This window comes from Mustela nigripes, chromosome 3, assembly GCF_022355385.1.
Source record: "Mustela nigripes isolate SB6536 chromosome 3, MUSNIG.SB6536, whole genome shotgun sequence".
NCBI classification, from domain to species: Eukaryota; Metazoa; Chordata; class Mammalia; order Carnivora; family Mustelidae; genus Mustela; species Mustela nigripes.
In genome coordinates this window covers 145,110,283-145,119,664 of record NC_081559.1, presented here as the reverse complement: position 1 = coordinate 145,119,664, position 9,382 = coordinate 145,110,283, and the positions used below count along the sequence as shown (strand labels likewise).

Genomic DNA, 9,382 nt, shown 5'->3' with positions numbered 1-9,382 from the left:
GGGCGTGGGCGTGGGCGTGGGCGTGGGCGTGGGCGTGGGCGTGGGCGTGGGCGTGGCTTTGCAATGGCTGGACCTCTCCATGAGCAAGTGCGAACATCGTGTTTGGATATTGGTATTAGTATTATTTTATTTGTCAGCACTTTGATGAAGTCTAGGTGCTTGCGGGTACTCAAAGACCATGAAAATGCAACATCAGCAAGCAGAATTTCAGGGAAGGTAAGTGAACGTCATGCCTGCCTTCTTCTACTTCCTTTATTTGGTTGAGAGCCATTAAAACAGAAGGTCACTCCACTATGACTGATGGATGCGTAGCTTCCCTCAGGTATGGTTCCGCAGTCAACATGCAATCAAACTGAACAAGACACACCACTGCTCTAAAGTGATGATGTAAATCAGGATTTACCGTGCATTCGCCGTGCACGGGGCGGTGCGTGAGAAAGGGGATCCAAGGAGAGATAAGTCCTCTTCCTTGCCCTTGACTGACTCGAAAGAGAAGAGATTTGTTTAAAAAGTATCACACTGGCACGTTCATCTTAGGAATTTATATATAACAGATTAAAAACCAAATGCGTTCACCAAGAGAGAAAAGATCTAATACCAGTTTCTTGGTGGATAACTGTCTTGCCCAGGTGAGAAGAAAACTAACAACAAGGGTGGCAGAAGCAGCAAGAGTGAGGACAAGGAGGCACACATGGGCTCTCGTACACACCTTATCAGGTCGTCTGTCCTAGGGAGTGAATCTTTCCATGTTGTAGCCTTCATGCACTTTATACCCATTCAGTTCAAGTCAGTAATCACTATTCAGGTTACACAGGGAGTGTGAGCTTATTCCTAGAGAGGCATGGCCTCTCTAAAGGTGGTTTTTTGTTTTTTGCTTTTCATTTTCTTTGTCTCTTTCTTTCAAGAGAGAGTGTGTATGTAAGTGCAGGGTGGAAGGCAGAAGGAAGGGAGAGAGAGAATCTTTTTCTTTTTTTTTTTTTTAAGATTTTATTTATTTAATCTGTCAGGGACAGAGGGAGAGCGAGCGAGCGAGCACAGGCAAACAGAGAGGCAGGCAGAGGCCGAGGGAGAAGCAGGCTCCCTGCCAGGGAGAGAGAGAATCTTAAGCAGGTTCCTTGCCCAGTGCGGAGCCAGACACAGGGCTGGATCTCACAAGGCTGAGATCATGACTTGAGCTGAAATCAGGAGTCAGAGGCTTAACAGACTGAGCCACACAGATGTCCCAAGGTTGTTTTCTTAAATATCATATTCTTTGATTTAGATGGGGCCAAATAATTAGAAGAGAAATCAAAAAAGCATTTGCTACAGAAAGGGAGGCTATTTTGGCTTTATTTAAACAGTAGAGTTAACAATGTTTAATATTTTCTAAGTAGACAAATTTGGAAAAATAATGTTCCATTTGAATAAGTCAGCTGACAATAATCTGAGATGAAAAAAAATTGGATAACAATAATCACAATACTCTGGTTTTTGAGTCATTATTAAGTGCCAGACACTGTCTAGCACTTCTGATGCATGCCTCATTTTCTTAACTGTGAGGTATTTATAAATTATAAACTAAAACTCAGGGAGGCTCAATTTCCTCAGCAGATCAATACCAGGGCTTGAGTTCAAAAGCGGGTCTTTGGGACCCCAAGTCCATGTTCTTTAACCACCAAACCACAATGCCTACTCAGAAAACAAGATGAAGTTACAAAAGCTTCTTTTTGAGTCTTTCTTTGTTAAATGCATAGTTAATCCACTAACCTGAACTGTACCTAAACTCTCATTCCCTAGATAATTAGAAAGACTACATTTTGGAGCTGATTTTCAAAGCAGAAAGCTTTGGAGAAGAGAAAATCTTTGGAGAAGATTTTCAAAGCAGAAAACAACCAAACCATGACTAATGTATCACCCATAAAAGATTCTTTTTACTTTATTTTTTTATTATGCCTCCAAAGGCAGTGCTAGAACATACAATCTCCTCAGTTTCATGAACAGAGAGGGATTGGAAGAAACTCAAGGTTACCCAGATAAGTGGCCGGGGAAATGATTCACTCAGCTTGGATGAGGAGCTCATCTCTAGACCAACCCCTGTGGCTAGGAAGATGACTTCAGAGAAGGAGAGGACATCACCTATTCAAACTATATGTTTATGTGGGAGGTGGAGGGGAAGGAGGGAGCAGTGAATTAGAAAGGTTTGGGGAGGCGCCTGGGTGGCTCAGTGGGTTAGGCCGCTGCCTTTGGCTCGGGTCATGATCTCGGAGTCCTGGGATCGAGTCCCGCATTGGGTTCTCTGCTCAGCAGGGAGCCTGCTTCCCTCTCTCTCTCTCTGCCTGCCTCTCTGCCTCCTTGTGATCTCTGCCTATCAAATAAATAAATATTTAAAAAAAAATAAAAAGAAAGGTTTGGGGAAAAGGTTCCTCAGAAAAGATGGGCTGCTGGGCAGATAAGTCAATATGGATGCCTACTTCAGATGTCATGCTCAATAATTCCCCTATTCCCCAAGGTATCCAAACAGTCATGCTTCTTTTCTTCTACTACTTGTATGGTTTTATATTTTATATTAAAATTTTTAATCCATCTGGAATTTATTTTGATGTAAGTATAAAGTATACATGTAATGTATTATGCCTTCCAAACTGGTATGTAAATGCCCCAATGTACAAACATGCTATAACTTACAGAATTAAGACCTGTGGCGATTACACATATTTTCTTATTTGTATTTTATTTTGTATTTATATATGTATGTATGTATTTCTATATACTCACTAATTCTTTTTTCCTCTCTCTGTTTCCCTTTTTTTCTTTTCAAATTAAACTTAGGTAATTATTAAAAGAAAAATATTTCTAATAGTACCGGTTATATTATTTTTAATTTTTAAAAATTTTTTTTATTTTTAATTTTTAAACAAACCAGTTTTTGTGTGAACTTGAATCTGAGATGATGTAAGGATCGGAGCTGCTGCAACCCCTTTGCCACTAAAAGGGGAGATCCTGGAACTGCTAGAGGCCATGATCAGACACCAAATCCACAGGTGCTTTGATCATGGACTTCCCAGCCTTCAGAACTATGAGAGATAAATTTCTGTTGTTTATAAGTCACTCAGTCTATGGTTTATTATAGCAGTCAAAATATGGACTAAGACACCACAAAAATTTTTCTTTTTAAACTTTTGACTTCCCTTCAACCCATTTCTTCTACTCTCTACCCCCACCTCTGGCAACCACCAGTCCAGTCATCATATCTACGAGCTTTGGTTTTTTGTTTGTTTTTAAGGTTTTTGTTTTGTTTTAGATTTTACATATAAGAGAGATCTATAAGAATCAGGGAAATTCTTGCTCAATGTGCTAAACAAAAGGAATAAAATCTAAGAATCTGAGACCAGAGAAGTTGGACTAAGAAACATAGAAGATCCAATAAGTTTTAGCTTAGCATTGATAGATGAGAATTCTGTTTAAGGATTAAAGTTGAGAATACTGTTACACATTTTGAATTTTAGGAAATTTCTGTATTTATACAGTGCAGAGATGTCATGAAAATATGCTTTTGGTACCAGACGGGGCTCTGAGAATCATAAAATAGAATTTCTCACTTAAGAGACTGTAGAATCAAGGTACCCTTAATGAGGCAGTTGACAAAGTCTTCTTTGTGGTCATTCCAGTTCTGATTGGCCACTGGTGTGTTATGTGGGTTTGCTCTTAGCAATTGCTGTAGACGATATGGGATCCCATAGAGAAACTCAAAGGAAGACTCAAGTCACAATCCTAGAATGACTTTAACTGGAATTGCTGATGAGATATGACATTGAATTACATGAATATACTGGATCCAGTCCAATGCCAGAGGAGAACATGACTCTTGCTAACAGAAAAGCTCCTGTAAGCTTTATGATGAAGAATTATACCTTCCTTATTTTGTGACATGAGCATTTTGCTAATACTTTTGTAAAATTTATTGATTTGATTTGGTTATCAGCAGTTTTAGAACAATTTTTTTCAATCCAGGGCTTTTTGTTAAATAAATTGTATGCAGATGTATAAAACAGATCAATGCAGAACTCTTCTGTTTGTGCAGGAGGTCCCAGAATCCCACACATGATTTCATCTCCCTTACCCATATTCTAGAGGGCACTTTTAATTCACTTTCTAGAGACTGAGAGATACCTTCATGAGAGCTGTTGTGGAGTTGGGACCCAGACATCTCGATGGATGTTGGTTTTTCTGAGTGGTACTGTGAGGTTGGTTCTGAGAGTGTTGGAAAACTGTAAACTGAAATCAACTTCAGCTACTAGAACCTACTGTTAACTGGTAGTCTAAAGAAATACTGCTGGGGTCATGATGATAGAATAAAAAATATGGCATTTGAGTAAAGATATGAAAGCAAGGGAATGAGACAAGCATATAAGCACATGAATTAGAAAGTTGTAACAAGATTCCATACATGTGATGATGGTGACTTGCACTGGGATGGCACTGGCGATAGAAGTAGATGGCAAGTAGCAGCAGGATCTATTTCTTACTTAGGGTTAACAGAATTTCCTGATAGATTGAATTTGAAAGAAGGAGAGAGTTAAGGATAATTTAAAACTTTTTGTTCTTAGGCATTAGAAAGACACATGTCTTTAAGAGACATAACATCTAAACTATGCCAAAGTCATGGTTTGATTTTATAAATTCCCTGAAAAACTTAACAGAGGGAGACAAAACCAACAGAAGTGATTCAAAAATAAGTGGCTTATTTATTTATTAAGAAAACATTAGAGACTTCCCTTTCCAGTAATGATGGAGTAGCAGGGCCCAGATTTACCTCTTCTTGAAATAACAAAAAGGACAACTTATATGAGACAGTGGTTTCTTTTTTTTTTTTTTTTGTCTTTATTAATTTTTTATTTTTTTATAAACATATATTTTTATCCCCAGGGATACAGGTCTGTGAATCACCAGGGTTACACACTTCACAGCACTCACCAAAGCACATACCCTCCCCAATGTCCATAATCCCACCCCCTTCTCCCAAACCCCCTCCCCCCAGCAACCCTCAGTTTGTTTTGTGAGATTAATAGTCACTTATGGTTTGTCTGAGACAGTGGTTTCTAAGACACAGAAGTTCAGGGAAAAGAACAGTGATCAGTGAGAGGAAGAAAACACATGGGTGAAGTTGGCCATTGTCCCTTGTACTCCGAGAAATATGGACACCAGCCCAGTAGCCTGCCCTCTCCTCAGAAGTCTAACTCCCAGCTTCAAGGGATGCCTCAACCAAACTTTTAAATGTTAAATCCCCGTACATTTCCCTTTGTTCCTTCCTACAGCATCAGGGAGAGGAGCTGAGTCTTGCAGTTTCCTATCTCTAATACCTCTGTGCACCTCTTTCGGTTCTCTGATGCCAGCTTCAACAACAACTTATGCTAAACTCTCTCTACTGTGGTTTCTCCTCAATCTAATTGGTATAAAGTTACTACTGTGTGTCAAGCCACATACTAGGTCCTTTACACTTCAGCCTTAGAGAATTTATGTAATTTCCCCTAAGGTTATGGAAATGCTAATGGTACATCCAGGATCCAAGTATATCTCACTATAAAGGCTTTGCTCCCAGTTATGAAGTAACACCATAGTTGGATAAAAGGCTTTTAAAAGAAAACTAAGGCTTTCAGCATTACTCCTGGGATTATGGCTAAAGCCAGGATTATTTCTATTTATGTGTTACTTTTTGCTTTAAAAGATATTGAAACCAGAGGCTAGAGAAGGGGTAGGAGAGTAATTTAATCTCAGAAAGTCTATAAATATTATTTCATTGCCTATAATAAAATACTGAAACTTTCTGTGGTGACCTTTGAATACCAAACACAAGTTTATCAAATGTGGACCACAGCAGTTCTTACATGCGAGTTGTAACATCTTGGGTTTGGCAATCTTTGTTTTTTCTATTCCCTTGAGGAAAGTCTAAAATGTGTTTCAAAATAGTAAATTCTTGGTAAGCTCCAATTTGCAAAGACTTGCAAACACTTGGCTGACTCAAAACAGCTCAGACAGGCATAATTTTTGAATTTTGGTTGTAGCTTCTTTCTTCCCTTGCAATAGTACTCCTCATCTGTTGGTTTGACTTTTTGTTTGTTTCCTAGAGAGTTACTATTAAATACAGAAATATAGAAAGTTATCATTTTGTGGTAGAGATAGGTATCAACATCTCTTCTCAATTCTCTATTCCCAACACCTACCTCCATTCCCACTACTTAAGGATTGATAAAGGGGAAAAGCTATGCCTTCTCCCACATTAGGACGTCGAATACATATTCTTAAGGAGCAGTGTTATAAAAATGGAGGGCATACATTATTGAAATGAACTTGAATTCATGCTATGTTATATATACAGATGAGATAGTAAGGAATTTGGGGACTTTGTTTCTAGTCATGCTACGGTGACAAGGATTGTACTTGCCCTTGAACAATAAGTGGCTAAAAAAATGGACAAAGTATATGAAGTAGCTATTTCCAGGTATTGGAGTACAGGAAAGACATGAGGCCATAATGCCTTAGAAAAGGGAAACACTTCAAGTGAGCTCCAGCCATTGTTTCAGTTTCCGCCCAGGGACACTTCCCCCACTTATTTGCAGAGAGAAGGATTATTACAAGAAGAGCACAGAAACCTCACTGAGTTGAGGTAGGGAGTTTGAGACAGTTGGAAGATATGGGGCAGGGTTCAAGACAGGAAGGATCTCCAGAAAAAAGAGCTCTAGAAATATGTACTAAGGCCCCCATTTATTTTGGCAAAGTCCTTAGCTGCATGTGTGAAGTGAAACCTCAGAGGCCAGGGAAAGAATAGCCAGAGGGCTGTAAGCTGAACAATTCAGAGTTCATACAGGGCCTGGAGCTGTTTAAGCACTTGCCAGCCAGAGTAGAGATCCTTGATACTCAACTAGGGCATTCACAAGAGACCCTAGAAGGGTTCTAACTTGGAACTAGGGCTATACTATCCCTAGAGTAAAGGTGAGGTCAGATGCATCCTAACAAAGCTCAGAAAAGGCTTTGGGAGGATCAAGCTGATCTGCCAGTAACTTAAATTTCTGTAAGAACTAGGAACAATACACTGTAAAGGAAGACAAAATTCAGGCACTCAACAGTGTTATATTCATAATGTCCACACAGCCAATTAAAAATTATTAAACATAGCAAGAAGAAAGAAATAAAATCTATAACTAAGAAAAAAATATCTGTTAATAAACAGACTGAGAAATGACAGATGATGGAATTAGCAAACATAGATCTTAAGGTTAGTTAAAACATAACTATGCTGAAATGCTCAAGGATTTAATGAAAATCTGAGCACCATGGAGAGATAAATGGAAAAGAAAAACTTCCAGAAATGAAGAACACATTATTTGAAATAAACATCTGCTGGATAGGATTAAGAACAGATTAGAAACCTCAGAAGAAAAGATAAGTGAACCTGAAGACATAACAATAAACTCTATCTAGGCTGAAGCACAGACAGAAACAAAGACTGGAAATTGCTTTAGGCTAGGGAACTTCCTCCTCCAAGTTTAAACCTGCTAGGCGGGAGGACAGCCACAACCCAATAACTATTTGATGTGGATACAATCATCCCAGAATGGGGTCACAGCTGGCAGCCTTCAGAAGCCTATACTCTTGGCAGCTGAGAGGGAATGCATACCCTAGTCTTGAAAAAGGGATGATACTATACCTCAGTATTGACTATACTTTTTTCTTTTTAAATAATCTAGAATTGATTATGAAGTATTACAAAAACAAAACCCTGATTTATGCAAATCCTTCTGTAAAAATCCATTTAAAAAGAAAAAAAATCACAATGGCCTTTTATGTTTACTTTTGATACATAGACTTCCTCTGAATTCTTACTACATTTTTTAAAAAGTTTATAAAGTGAATTTAGATGTAACTATAAATTATTTGGAAATAAAGCTGTTTTTTTTTTCTTGATAAATGAGCTCTAAGAAGGTAGACATTATTGTTGTTGTTGTTGTTGTTGTTCATTGTTGTATCCCAAGATCTAGAATAGGGCTGTGTATACCTAAGTAAATGCTGAATGAAGAAAAATCAATGAATGGATTAGGCTCTATTACACATGAAATGGTGTTTCCTATTGTTTTCCTCAAGGTGGTGCTGTGTACAGTATAAAGGTCATTTAAACAGTGTCAATTTTTTTTCCCTAAAATAGCCTTGATAGCTAATAAATTTCCTTTCATTACACTTTATTTATTTATTTTTTGATTTAACCCTCCATCTTTCAGACCTCCTGATCTCTTAGATTTATGTTCTGTACTGGAAGAGGCTTACAAGAGTGTCAGGGGTGTTGGCTTATCTTTTCTCCCTATCATTTATCTCTACCTAATTGTACAGACAAACTTTCCTTTGAATGCCTCTTAGAGATATTACATATCTTGTCTCATTTCCACCTACTGTGTCTATCATTTATTATAGCAGGATTTATGTGACAGCGTTTGATACATTTCACGCTAAATTTTCCATTTTTCTGTTTCCTATTTTTTTCTAGATGTTTGTCTAGTATTTTTCCAACTTCAAATTTTAAACCAACTAGTCTTTTTTCCCCCCAAATAATAGCTCTATTGAGATATATTGCCATAGAATAAACTGATATTTATTTATTTTTTGGGAGATGGGGGGAGAGGCAGAGGTGGAGGGAGAGAGAATCTTAGGCTCCACCCTCAGAGAGGAGTCCCATGTGGGGCTCCATCTCACAACCCTGAGATCATGACCTGAGCCAAAATCAAGAGTCAGACACTTAACTGACTGAGCCACTGATGTGCCCCAATAAAATGGTATTTGCATTTACAATTTAATGTTTAACATATGCATTTATCTTTGAAACCATCACTACAATCAAGATAATGAGCATAGCATTACTCTCAAGTTTCTTAATTTCCCCTAGTAATCCCCCTACTCCATCCCTCCCTTTCCCTACCCCATCATCTGAAGGCAACCACTGATACACTTTCTGTCACTATAGAGTAGTTTTTATTTTCTAGAGTTTTATGTACATGGAATCATACACTATTCACTCTTTTTATTCTGGCTTCTTTCACTCATCGTAATTATGTATATCAATAATTCATTTCTTTTTATTACTATCTAGTATTTCATTGTATGAATATACCACAATTTGCTTATCTATTAATTTGCTGATGACTCTGGGTTTCTTAGTTTTTGGTTATTACAAATAAACTTGCTGTGAACATTTGTGCATAGACTTCTGCATGGATGCTTTTGTTTCTTGTGGGTAAACATCTAGGGGTGGAATGGCTTGATCTAATGGTAAATGCATGTTTAACTTTTTTTTTTTTTTTAAGATTTTATTTATTTAACAGAGAGAGATCACAAGTAGATGGAGAGGCAGGCAGAG

The 9,382-nt window shown here is 37.9% G+C and overlaps 1 pseudogene; it reads left to right on the top strand.

Annotated features, from left to right (window-relative positions):
* The first annotated feature begins 63 nt into the window (after positions 1-63).
* LOC132014564 (10 kDa heat shock protein, mitochondrial-like) overlaps positions 64-9,382 on the top strand; it is a 15,044-nt pseudogene continuing 5,725 nt past the window's right edge.